Source organism: Bos indicus, chromosome 17 (genome assembly GCF_029378745.1).
Source record: "Bos indicus isolate NIAB-ARS_2022 breed Sahiwal x Tharparkar chromosome 17, NIAB-ARS_B.indTharparkar_mat_pri_1.0, whole genome shotgun sequence".
Classification (NCBI taxonomy): domain Eukaryota; kingdom Metazoa; phylum Chordata; class Mammalia; order Artiodactyla; family Bovidae; genus Bos; species Bos indicus.
In genome coordinates this window covers 11,965,550-11,978,707 of record NC_091776.1, presented here as the reverse complement: position 1 = coordinate 11,978,707, position 13,158 = coordinate 11,965,550, and the positions used below count along the sequence as shown (strand labels likewise).

The following is a 13,158-nucleotide window of genomic DNA, read 5'->3' as shown; positions in this document are numbered from 1 at the left end:
GACTCTTTGCGACCCTATGGACTGTAACCTGCCAGTCTCCTCTGTTCATGGGATTCCCCAGGCAAGAATACTGGAGTGGGTTGCCATGCCCTCCTCCAGGGCATCTTTCCCACCCAAGGATCGACCCTTATATCTCCTGCTTTGGCAGGTAGGTTCTTTACCACCAGTGCCACCTGGGAAGCCCTGTTATTAAATACATTTCTGATTGTAAAGTCATTCTGTGTCCACACTGTCTATATTCACATGGCATGATATTTCATCTGTAATCATAGTTTACGTGATTTCTATTTTACCCATCTGCAGATACCTAAGCCAAATAAGTATGTCTCATTATTATCAAGATAACATTTTTATTTATGTAAATGAAATAGTTTGTAACTCCCCTGATCCTCCAAAACAAAGGCAATGAATCTCATATCCTTAAAAATTTATTCTTACACAAAACATTGGAAATGGGAAATCCTGAGACAACTTATTTTTCAACTTAAAATTTCAATGTACCGCTCCTAAACTGGTATGCCTGAACATTGTTAATAATTCTTGTTTTGACTCCATCCTCGTTTTCTGGTTCCTGCTTTGCTAATGATTGCAGTCTCAGCTTCATAAACATGTTACTGCCGGACCATAAGGCAGCGTTTCTCTGTGAACACAGTCACACGCTCGCATTAACCTCTACTGCCAAGAATTGCTGCCTTCCTATTAACTTTCTTTTTTTAAAAAAAGTCTTTATTGAAGCTTTTCCAATACTGCTTCTGTTTTACATCTTGGTTTTTTGGCCCCAAGGCATTTGGGAGCTTAGCTCCCCGATCAGGGATTGAACCTGCACCCTGCATTAGAAGAGCAGGGTCTTAACCACTGGACTGACAGGGAAGTCCGCCTGCTAACTTTCTCATAACTTTCAAACCTGCTTTCTGACAAATAGTAGCTGTTTCATAGACGTTCATCTCTTTCATGAGTCCCTTCTGCAACATCTCCCTGGCCCTTGGAACTTTCTTTCACCTTCCTCTGCAGACCAAACCTCAATTTTCATATTTATCTCAGTTTAGTTAACCTCAGAAATATCTTTTGGAAAACAATTTTTGTGACAGATGTGGAGGCAGTGATGACGGAGGAAAGAGAATGTTAAATAACATAACAAATATTTAGCTAACTGAAGTCAATAGCTCAGAATGAAGTTACCTGGGAACAGTGTTTGCACTGATTTCTGCATGAACCAGCCCACCAAGATCCTTTCTACACCCTGGTTGGTGCATTTTATGCCTCTGCCCCCCTATCCTTGGCCCCAGTCTATATGCACTCTAGAGACCAAGAATATATGCCTTGTCCCCCGGCGGCCTGCATTCACTTAATACTGCCTCCAACACTCACCACTGGCTGTCAGCTTAACTTACAAAAAGTGTAGCCTCCAGCCTTTTCCTCCAGAACCAATATAAACTAAAAAAAAAGCAACCAGAGAAAGTGAAACTGGTGAAGATCACAAAGGATTTGTGGTGTGTTAAATGTTATTGAACTCATGTCTCCTTTGGCTCCTGCGTTGCAGGTGGATTCCTTAACACTAGGGCCACCTGGGAAGCCCCAAATGTTACACAGCTATTAGATGTTTCTTTTTGGGCAAAGCCAAAGTATTAAAAGCTAATGACTCTACCCTATTTTAAAGCAACTATGTCCTTGAAGTGCAAGGTACATAGCAAATAAATATATATTCTCTCCACAAATATTAACCCTAAGGATGCTCCGAGGGCAAGGATTAAAATAAGGAAAAATATATTTTACAAAGAAGTTGAGGCACTGGATAAATAGGAAAATAAATTTTAAAGAACAAAGTTTTCAAGTTCAAAGACATTCTGCTCAATCAATGCTTTATCCAGAGGGTTCACAATCTTTGAAGATAGGCAGTGGGGTAGAGGGTGATAACCTGCAAGTAAAAAGTCTCCATTCTTGCCTGGAATCTCATGGGTGATCTCTCTGTTCCTCTTTCTAGAGCAACTTTATTAAGTTATGTAATGTATTTTTAAAATGTTTTCATGAATAATCATACGAAGTTATATTCCCTCTGTCAGCCCAGTGCTTATCCCAGGAACTGGCACAGTGAATATGTTTACAGAAGCAAAAACCCATGCAGAACGAACAGATGAAGTAGTCTGTAAACACGGGGTACTAAAAAGGGACAAACCCTTATTCAAAATCACATCCCACACACACACAAAACTAAAGGACATCTAAAAACTCATTATCCTGCAGCATTACAAAATCAGTTGGTATTATTTTTTTTTCACTTCTTATCATTAGTAATACAACGAATCCTAATGTGCATCAAGTAACTAAGGGCATCTATTCATGACAAGAACCAAGGGAAGAGAGGATCAGCTCACGCAGGCGTGCACATACACAGCAATGATCATGGTGGGCTGTCTTCAATTCTCCTCCACCTTGTCCTTAGCTCCTCAATGCTGCTGTGGAGAGAAGACCTAAAATTGACAGGATCCCTGCAAGCGACTTGTAGTCCTGTTCACTCTTTTTAAAGATTGAAAACTGAGGTCCAGAGAGAAAGTGAAGTCGCTCAGTCATGTTTGACTCTTTGCGACCCCATGGACTGTAGCCCCCAGGCTCCTCCGTCCATGGGATTCTCCAGGCAAGAATACTGAGAAGTCACTTGTAATTAACACTTCTAATACCTGCATTATGATGTGAAATTGGCAGTGCTTCTCAAACACATGCAGGCGACTCCAGCCAAATCTGCTCTGTGACAGCAGCCAGATCCACAGTGGGAGGGCTTGTTAGTTTAACCATAAAGCATTACTGCAGAGCAGCAAAAGATCAAATGAAGAGAAAAGTTAAAAGCTGATTTCATGTACTGAGTCCATTTGGGGGGCGGTTCTTTTTAATCCCAATTCAATCTAAAAGGGAAGTAGAGGAAAACCCATTTCACCTTGGGTGTTGAAGAATATTGTGTGTGTTATTCTCTAGCTCCATCACGTGATAGACCACCTGCATGTTCAGTGTTTGGAAGCCTCTTGTTTCCGGAAGACAGTGGGAAAGGCTTTGGGGTGAGGGGGAGGGTGGGAGGTTGTCCACGATCCCCAAGGTCCCTTTGTCCTCAAAAACACCCTTGATCTCTGATCCACTTGGTTAGGAACATAGGTTAGAGCAGCCCTCCTCTGGGGCCTTGTCAGATCAGAGGCTAGAGCAAGCTAGCCAGGGATGTAATTAACAGGGTATACGAAACCAGACGAAGTACGGTGGGGATGCTGGGGAGGAAATCCCGCAGGGTGGCTCCCTTTAGAAGTGGCTCTGACAGGAAGGAAACCTCAGTCCTGGGGTCTACCTTGGCATAAGTCCTTTCTTTTGAATCGGCCACCAGACCTGTCGCTGTGGTCAGTGTGAAGGTGCAGTGGTCCCCGTGGGGAAGCTCTGGGTCTATGAAGTACACCCTGGCAGCCAGAAGAAAGAGTGGGCACCTGCATTTGAGAGCAACACCAGGAAACTACAAGACCCAATCATTTTACATGCAGAGTCGATTTTAACTAAAGCAGAAGGAAATACGTTGTCGGGGCTAGCTGGTTCTTCACATTTTAATGAGGAAACCTCATGTGGTTTCTATTTCAGAGACCAATGTGTTTATAAGAAGCATCAATAATTTTCACGTTTGGATAAGGGCTCGGGATAAGCTTGGGCCAAGCAAGTCTTCTTGGCTTTGCTAAGCCACCTGGCAGGCTTAAAGTTCCTATGTCTCACATTGCCAACGTGTGCTTTGAAATACCGCATGTGAAATAAACAACCCAGACATTGGCTAATTTCTTTCAGGACTATAGTTTTTTTAAAACAGGGAACTCACAATTAGCTTTATTTGTTTTAACTTCATGCTGCAAAGAAACATTTCAGTGAAAATGAAATATGTAGGAATTTAAGACCTTCGTGTTCAATCCTGCAAATAGTTACTGCTGCTTCCTGTGAACCAGAGGCATGTTCTAGGTCCAGGGGCTCCAACAGTGAACAAAAGACCAAACCCGTCCTCTCTCCAGGAGCTGCTTTTTCAAAGCTGAGGTCTGTATGTGGATCCACACACACTCCTTTCTATAGGATATCTTCCCCTCACTTACAACTGGAAAAGTTCTAGTCTTTTTTCTAAAAATTATTTCAACCATGACGTCTTTGGAAGTTATTTGCAAACCCTCCTCCCCAAATGCAGACGTGGCTCCTCGTTCTTCGGGGGCTCTGTGTTGCCAATGTATTGCTCAGAATCCTTGGTTGGTCTTGTTTACACATCTGCCTCTCCCAGTAGACCATGTGTTCCTGAAGGTCAGAGACATGGTCTTTTTCATGTTTATATTCTAGGTGCCCAGCAGTGTGACTACTTCTTACATCTAGGGTGGTGGTTTTCAAATGTTAACACACGAGATTCCTTAGCCTCACCTACCAGTTCAGAGTTTCTAATTCAGCAGACCTGGGGGAAGGATGAAAGGAGGATGGTGAGAACTTTTCTAACCAGCCCCCCGGTGCTGCTGTGGAGCTGGGGTTCACATGTGAGAACCACCACAAGTTAGTACAGCACGTCGTGCGTGCGATGTGCTCAGTCGTGTCAGACTCTCTGAGACCCCACAGTTGTAGCTTGCCAGCCTCTTCTGTCCATGGGATTCTCCAGGCAAGGATACTGGAGTGGGTATAGACCACAGCCTGCCAGGGCTCCTCTGTCTGTGGGATTCTCCCAGCAAGAACACTGGAGTCGGTTGCCATGCCCTCCTCCATGGGATCTCCCGACCCAGGGATGGAACTTGCATCTCCTGCATTGGCAGGCAGATTTTTTTTTTTTTAACCACTGAGCCACCTGGGAAGCCACATCGACTGTGCATGGCGCTGAAGCTTAGGGCTGAATGACTTAATACAGCGACCCCTTGAGGTGGGTTTTGTTAGTACCCCCATTTTCACAAGAGGAAACAGTGGGGCAGGACAGTCCAACAGCTTGGTCACCATATCTCCAAAGTGGCAGAGCAGTGATCTCAACCGAGACCACAGCCTCACACTTAATCCTTAGCTTCTACAGCACAATACTTTGGCCACCTGATGCGAAGAGCTGTCTCGTTTGAAAAGACCCTGATGCTAAAAGATTGAGGCGGGAGGAGAAGGGGACGACAGAGGATGAGATGGTTGGATGGCATCACTGACTTGATGGACATGAGTTTGAGTGAACTCCGGGAGTTGGTGACGCACAGGGAGGCCTGGTGTGCTGCAGTCCACGGGGTCACAAAGAGTCAGACACGACTGAGCCACTGAACTGAACTGAATGACCGAAGAACAGAGCACTGAGGTGGGAGGGGACAAGAATGGAGACCAAAGTTGGGCTCCCCTTGTCCATGTGAGAGAGAGAAGGGTGTGAGAGTGTGTGTGTGTGTGTGTGTGTGTGTGTGTGTGTGTGTTGGGGGGCTTCATGGAGAGGGACATAGGCAGAAGCAAGAAGAGGGAGGGAAAAAAGATAAAGGGGGGTGGCAGGAATCTGATAAGCAGTGGATGGTGGTGCAGCCTTTCTCAACTAGGTTTCTGGATTTGAACCAGAGGACTCAGAAAATTATTTGAGTGACTTTTTATTAACTCTCTCAAGGATGGTACATGATTAGTACTGAGGTATATGTATCAGTCCCTTGGACTGCAAGGAGATCCAACCAGTCCATTCTGAAGGAGATCAGCCCTGGGATTTCTTTGGAAGGAATGATGCTAAAGCTGAAACTCCAGTACTTTGGCCACCTCATGCGAAGAGTTGACTCATTGGAAAAGACTCTGATGCTGGGAGGGATTGGGGGAAAGAGGAGAAGGGGACGACAGAGGATGACATGGCTGGATGGCATCACTGACTCAATGGATGTGAGTCTGAGTGAACTCCGGGAGTTGGTGATGGACAGGGAGGCCTGGCGTGCTGCGATTCATGGGGTCGCAAAGAGTCGGACATGACTGAGTGACTGATCGGATCGATCTGATATGTATCAGAAAGAAGTTAATCCGGCCCAGGTTCAATCCCTGCTCAGGAAGCTAGATCCCACAGGCCACAGCTAAGAGCCCATGTGCCACAATGAAGATCAAATATCCTGTGTGCTTAAACAAAGACCCAGTGCAGCCAAATAAATAAATAAGTATTTTTTTTAAAAAAAGAGAGAGAAGGAAGAAGCTAATCAGGTACATACAAGGGCTGCTTTAGGGCATTAGCATTTAATTTTCTAACCTGGCAGAGGAAGGCTGAGTCGAATGAAGCAAGATTGGCTGCTGTCAATCCATTCAACTTAGAAACTGTTTGATTTGGAAGGAATCTGGATGGACCAGTCAGTGAAATTTTATGGGGCCCGACTAACCAGACTCAGAAAGACAAATAAGTTCTTGGTGAAGAGACGCCGGCTGTCTGTAAAATCATAGTTATCAACCTACAGTTAGAAAACAGATGGTGCGTTTAAATCACTCCTGTAAGTGAGCTGACCTGTAAATTGTCATTAACGCACCAGGCCCTCACTTGCTCTGCTGTGTAATCAGCCTTTTATCTCCTACCAGGGAAATCCATTAGCCACAGGCACTGCGACTATTTGTGTCTCCTCTCAGCTATTAAAACATTATTGTATTAAATAATTCACCCCTGATGACTGGTCTTTGCTCTCATGAGTGCCACATTCAGAGAAAAAGAAGAATAGATACTTACAGTTCAGACTGTAGGGGAAGGAATGCTCAACCTCTTCCATGAGAAATCAGGAAGAAGGCACTGCAGACCGACACAGAGGGCAGGATGGGTTCCCTCCCTGCCCAGTTCTGGTCCCTCCCCGGCCCCCCACCACCCAAGCCCAGCCCCAAGGGACAGAAAGAGGAGGAGGCCTGCTTACCAGTGGATCCCCATCTTTTGTTACTTTTTTTGATATGGACCATTTTTAAAGTTTTCATTGAATTTGCTACAATATTGCTTCTGATTTATGTTTTGTTTTTTTGACCACCAGGCATGTAGGATCTCAGCTCCCCAACCAAGGATTGAACCAGCACCCACTTCACTGGAAGCACTGATTCTTAACCACTGGACCACCAGAGAAGTCCCCGGATCTAACTCTTGTACCCACACACAGATATGCTCATAAACACTGTCCCCTTCCCGTCACAAAGACAAGGCATGCACACAGGAGATGAGAGAGAGTCCCTGGCTTCCGTCCCCCAAGCTTTCTAGATTCCCATCTTTCCCTAAAACTACAGTCCAGCCTTCTTTCATTCCTGCTGCCCCTAATCACACAGGGATACATGCAAACTGCACTGATAACTTACTCAAAATCAGTGGCTGAAATGTATAACAGCTGACAGGCTCAATGGAAAATGACTATCATTTTTATCAAAGTTAAGAATACAGTTGTTAAAAAGCTGTACTGATTCAGCTGCATTTATCAAACTAAAGATGGTTTATGGGCATGGAAGATGTATAGTTTGTGGAGAAAATGATCCTTTTTATATCTAGATGCATGGTCTTTTTCCTTTCCTGAGCAACAAAGAAAAAAACAGGCTTTAAATGATTTTTTTAAAGATGAAAAATAGGTAAAACATTTCTTTGGGTTATATGCTAATTTAAAACATTAGATCAAAAGATTATCTTCCAATAATTGATAGAAACTACATACAACTGTAGGTTCTGGTTATTCAAACCACACAGAGATCATAGTGAAATGTGCCCCCCAGTAAACTGTAAATCAGCTTTTCATTGTCCACAGAGGAAAGCTGTGGGGAGATGGGCTTCCAGGACTGTGTAGATCACAACCAACTGTGGAAAATTATTCAAGAGATGGGAATACAAGACCACCTGACCTGCTTCCTGAGAAATCTGCATGCAGGTCAAGAAGCAACAGTTAGAACTAGACATCGAACAACAGACTGGTTCCAAATCAGGAAAGGAGTACGTCAAGGCTGTATATTGTCACTCTGCTTATTTAACTTATATGCAGAGTACATCATGTGAAATGCCAGGCTGGATGAAGCACAAGCTGGAATCAAGAATGCCAGGAGAAATATCAATAACCTCAGATACACAGATGACACCACCCTTATGGTAGAAAGTGAAGAGGAACTAAAGAGCCTCTTGATGAAAGTGAAAGAGGAGAGTAAAAAGCTGGCTTAACACTCAACATTCAAAAAACTAAGATCATGGCATTCGGTCCCATCACTTCATGGCAAATAGATGGGGAAACAATGGAAACAGTGACAGACTTTCTTTTCTTGGATTCCAAAATCACTGCAGATGGTGAGAGCAGCCATGAAATTAAAAGATGCTTGCTCCTTGGAAGAAAAACTATGACAAACCTAGACAGCATATTAAAAAGCAGAGACATTACTTTGCTGACAAAGGTCCGTCTAATCAAAGCTATGGTTTTTCCAGTAGTCATGTATAGATGTGAAAGTTGGACTATAAAGAAAGCTGACCACTCAAGAATTGATGCTTTTGAACTGTGGTGTTGGAGAAGACTCTTGAGAGTCCCTTGGACAGCAAGGAGATCCAACCAGTCCATCCTAAAGGAAATCAGTCCTGGGTGTTCACTGGAAGGACTGATGTTGAAGCTGAAACTCCAATACTTTGGCCATCTGATGTGGAGAGCTGACTCGTTTGAAAAGACCCTGATGCTGGGCAAGATTGAGGGCAGGAGGAGAAGGGGATGACAGAGGATGAGATGGTTGGATGGCATCACTGACTCAATGGATATGAGTTTGAGCAAGCTCCGGGAATTGGTGATGGACAAGGAAGCCTGGCGTGCTGCAGTCCATAGGGGTCAAAAAGAGTTGGATACAATTGAGCGAATGAACTGAACTGAACTGGTCGTTCAAACCACACAGAAATTGTAGTGAAATGTGCCCCCCAGTGGACTGTAAATCGACTTTTCATTGCTCAGGGAGGAAAGCTGTGGGGAGATGGGCTTCCAGGACATGGTGGGCTTCTTGAGCCCAAGCTGCTTCTTGAGCAAGGGTCCCCAAACTCCAGGATCTAATGCCTGATAATCTGAGGTGATGCTGATATAATAATAATAGAAATAAAATGCACAATAACCATAATGTGTTTGAATCATCCCAAAACCATCCTCCTTGTCCGTGGTCCATGGAAAAACTGTCTTCCATGAAACTGGTCCCTGGTGCCAAAAAGGTTGGGGGCCACCATTCAAGAGCATTGGAAAATGACTTCTGAGGTGCTCTCCCTTCCCCATTATCTCAACAAGGTCTGGGGGAGCCCTGGGGTGAGCACCTTTTGCTTCATAAGATTCTCCCTGTGTGAAAACATCTCTTTGTGGTTTACACCCACAGTCGGAAGGTAAGGGGCTCTCAAGCTCAATGGGAGGGGATCCATCTCACTTGGTTCAGGAACAAATTAGGCAGGAACAAATTAGGATAAGTGTGGAGCTACTGGGTTTATCAGAGGGTAATTTCTCTTCAAGTGCTTTATGCTTTTTTATCATTTTCTCCAGGCTTCCCTGGTGGTTCAGGCTGGTGGTAAAGAATCTGCCTGCAAGGCAGGAGACCCAGGTTTGATTCCTGTGTCAGGAAGATCCTCTGGAGAAGCAGGTACCCACTCCAGTACTCTTGCCTGGAGAATCCCATGGACAGAGGAGCCTGGCAGGCTAAAGTCCATAGGGTTTCAGAGTCAGACACGACTGAGCGACTAACACCCAAACACACACACACATTTTCTTCATCACACACAAGTGACCCCTCGGAGATGCCCCCATCGTTGAGCATACACTACAAAAAAATAAAAGTACTGTGCGTGACATTAATGACTGGATTTTTTGTTTACATTGATGGGATCAAAAGTTGGGGGATTTTCTATCACAGGTGCCAATTACTAGAGAAGCTAATGATGACCGTGGCCTCTGATGTCTCTTGCCCACGCTAACACTGCTCCTCTGTGAACTCCCATGAAATTCAGTCTGAATCACAGAACCGTAGTTTATTTTTCCTGTCAATTGCTCCATAATCTTTATTCTTATTTACTCACATAAGGTTTAAGCTTTTTCAAGGCAATAATTATACCTTACTCTGTTTATCCTCCCTATGCTACTTAGAATATACATGTCTAGGAAGTAGTAACTGAATGCTGATAACATGTCTTAAAACCACCTGTCTGAGACTTTCTTGGTGGTCCAGTGGTTAAGATTTCGCCTTCCAATGCAGGGGGTGTGGGTTTAATCCCTCTTCATGGAGATAAGATCCCACATCCCTTGAGGCCAAAAAACCAAAACATAATACAGAAGGAACAGCATAACAAATTTAATAAAGACTTTAAAAATGGCCCACATCAAAAAAATCTTAAAAACAATAAAATAAATAAAACCACCTATCTCCAAGGAGGCATGTTTTGTAAGCACAACCTGGAAAGAATGCTGTCTGAAAGCGCCTTGTGTTCTCAACCAGTCGTGCGATCTCAAGAACCACAAAACCTCTTTGAACTTTTCTCATATGAGTGAGGATAATACCTGCTTCTAAAGGTGCTCATGCTACTCATATGTAATTATGTAGAAAGTACTATGTGCTGTTCTATGCTCAGTTGCTCAGTCTGACTCTTTGCGACCCCACGGACTGTAGCCAGCCAGGCTCCTCTGTCCAGGGGGATTCTCCAGGCAAGAATACTGGAGTCGGTTGCCATGCTCTCCTCCAGGGGATCTTCCTGACCCAGGAATTGAACCGGGGTCTCCTTCATTGCATGTAGATTCTTCACCAGCTGAGCTACCCAGGAAGCCCCACAAAGTACCATATAGCAACTAACACACAACACAACAGCTACTCAATAAAGATTTTTCTACCTCTCCCTCCGCCAGTTCAGTTCAGTTCAGTCGCTCAGTCATGTCTGACTCTTTGCGACCCCATGAATCGCAGCACGCCAGGCCTCCCTGTCCATCACCAACTCCCGGAGTTCATGCAAACTCATGTCCATCAAGTCAGTGATGCCATCCAGCCATTCATCCTCTGTCATCCCCTTCTCCTCCTGCCTCCAATCCCTCCCAGCATCAGAGTCTTTTCCAATGAGTCAACTCTTCGCATGAGGTGGCCAAAGTACTTCTCTGGAAAAATAAGGTTTCCTATATAGTGTAGTGAGAATTCAAGCCTATTGGGTTTAAAAACTGCTGAGACAGAAAGTGACAGAAGAGACAGTCAGACTAATGGGACATACAGTCAGCCTAGAAACAGGGCGTGGTGTGCATCGTGGGGTCGTGCGTACATGTTTGTGTGTGTGCACACGTGTGTATATATGTCCAGTTATCACAAGGGCATTGAAATATCTGCTTGATGAAGGGCCAGATTTCTAAGAAATCAAGTCATAAGTCAAGTCATAGAAAATCAATTGATATAATAACAGAGCTGGTGGTGTTTCCATTTACTCAAGGGGAACCTCCATGCTAATGAATGGGTAAGCATGTGGGTAAATGTTTATTAAATATCCTCAGGTATTGACCTGGTGGCTCAGATGGTAAAGAACATGCCTGCAAAGCAGGAGACCCAGGTTCGATCCCTGGATCAGGAAAATCCTCTGGAGGAGGGAATGGCAACCCAATCCAGTATTGTTGCCTTGGAGAATTCCATGGACAAAGGCGTCTAGGGGGCTACAGTCCATAGTATTGCAAAGTGTCAGACACAACTGAGCAACTAACACACACACACACACACACACACACACACACCCCAAGGTATTGATGTGACCACCCCCCATGTGGGAATAGTCTGATCTATCTCTGAGGATGTGACTTTCAGCAGAGTTTCCACTCTACACGTTTCTAGAGCTCTTGATGGTCAGTTCGCTTCTGCAGCTAGGGTGGAAATGAGGTCTTGATCTGCAATTCTAATGGCACAAATTCAGAGTGCTACTGACCTTTCCCTGACAAGCATGAACTTACTTAATAAACTGATGGTCTACAAAATCATGGGGCTTGAGATATGGCAACACCATCCCATATCTGGTCTCCTTATATCGCAACTGTGTAGAATTAGACTGACGGGTTCTATAGTATGAACACAGTTATTTCTGACCTTCTTTGTTTTTACTTTAGAGGCAGGAAGACAGAAGTTTGGACATGCTTCCCTTCATTTCTCAGTCACCTAGATGAGGCTGGGAAGAAGGTGTGAGGGAGCTGCTAAGGAGACTCAGGGGAACAGGAGTCCAGGGAGGCAGGAGCTTCATGCTGCCTGCTGGCTGGTCCTGACCCCACAGCCTAAGCCTTCGACTCAGCACCAGGGCCTCGTCATCTTCATCACCCACAACACTGTGTTTCAAGCTTTCAAAGCTCTCTCCTCTGTTCTTCTCTGTTATTTGCTGTTGAAAAAAAAACTATAATCATGGCTGGTAAACATAGTGTTAGTGAAAAACCACATCAAAAGAAAGGAAAAATTTGCAAGTTTCAAGTGATGTTAGGCATACCCGAGAATCAGAACCATGCACATGAAAAGACCCTGAAGTAGGACATCCCTGGAGAAATATTAGAAGTTTCCATCTACCTCTTTCTCTCCTCAAATCAGGAGTTTTCTTTCAAAAAGGGAACTGATGCAGCCACTATGGAAAACAATATGGAGTTTCTTCAAAAAACTAAAAATAGAGCTACCATATGACTCCAGCAATTCCACTCCTGGGTATATATCCAGACAAAATATTAATTCAAAAAGATACAAGCACCCATATGTTCACAGCAGCACTATTTACAATAGTCAGCACATAGAAACAACCTAAATGCCCACTGACAAATGAATGGATAAAGATGTGGTGTGTATATATATATATATATATATATATATAGAATGGAATATTACTCAGCCATGAAAAGAACGAAATAATGCCATCTGCAGCAAAATGGACTGAACTACAAATTATCACGGGTGAAGTAAGTCAAAAAGAGAAATACAGATGCCATAGGATATCATTTCTATGTGGAATTTAAAATATGATACAAATGAACTTATTTACAAAACAGAAACAGATTCCCAGACACAGAGCACAGATTTGCGGTTGCCAAGCGGGTGGAGAGGTGGGGGAGATACGGACTGGGAGCTTGGGATTAGCAGATGCGAGCTATTATATACAGGACAGACAAACAACAAGGTCCTACTGTGTAGCACAGGGAGCTACATTCAATGTCTTGTGATAAATCATCATGAAAAAAAAGAAAAATAATATATATATAA

General features: G+C 43.9%; 1 protein-coding gene and 1 long non-coding RNA gene across 8 annotated transcripts in view; one reads left to right on the top strand and one right to left on the bottom strand.

The window, feature by feature from the left end:
- The window catches only part of LOC139176686 (uncharacterized), a 69,084-nt gene extending 68,652 nt beyond the window's left edge, over positions 1-432 (top strand). The window contains exon 5 of the long non-coding RNA XR_011561089.1: positions 36-432. This is a non-coding gene — a long non-coding RNA (uncharacterized lncRNA). The remainder of the gene's footprint in view (positions 1-35) is intronic.
- The window catches only part of SLC10A7 (solute carrier family 10 member 7), a 323,368-nt gene that overhangs the window by 55,128 nt on the left and 255,082 nt on the right, over positions 1-13,158 (bottom strand). The window lies entirely within an intron of this gene.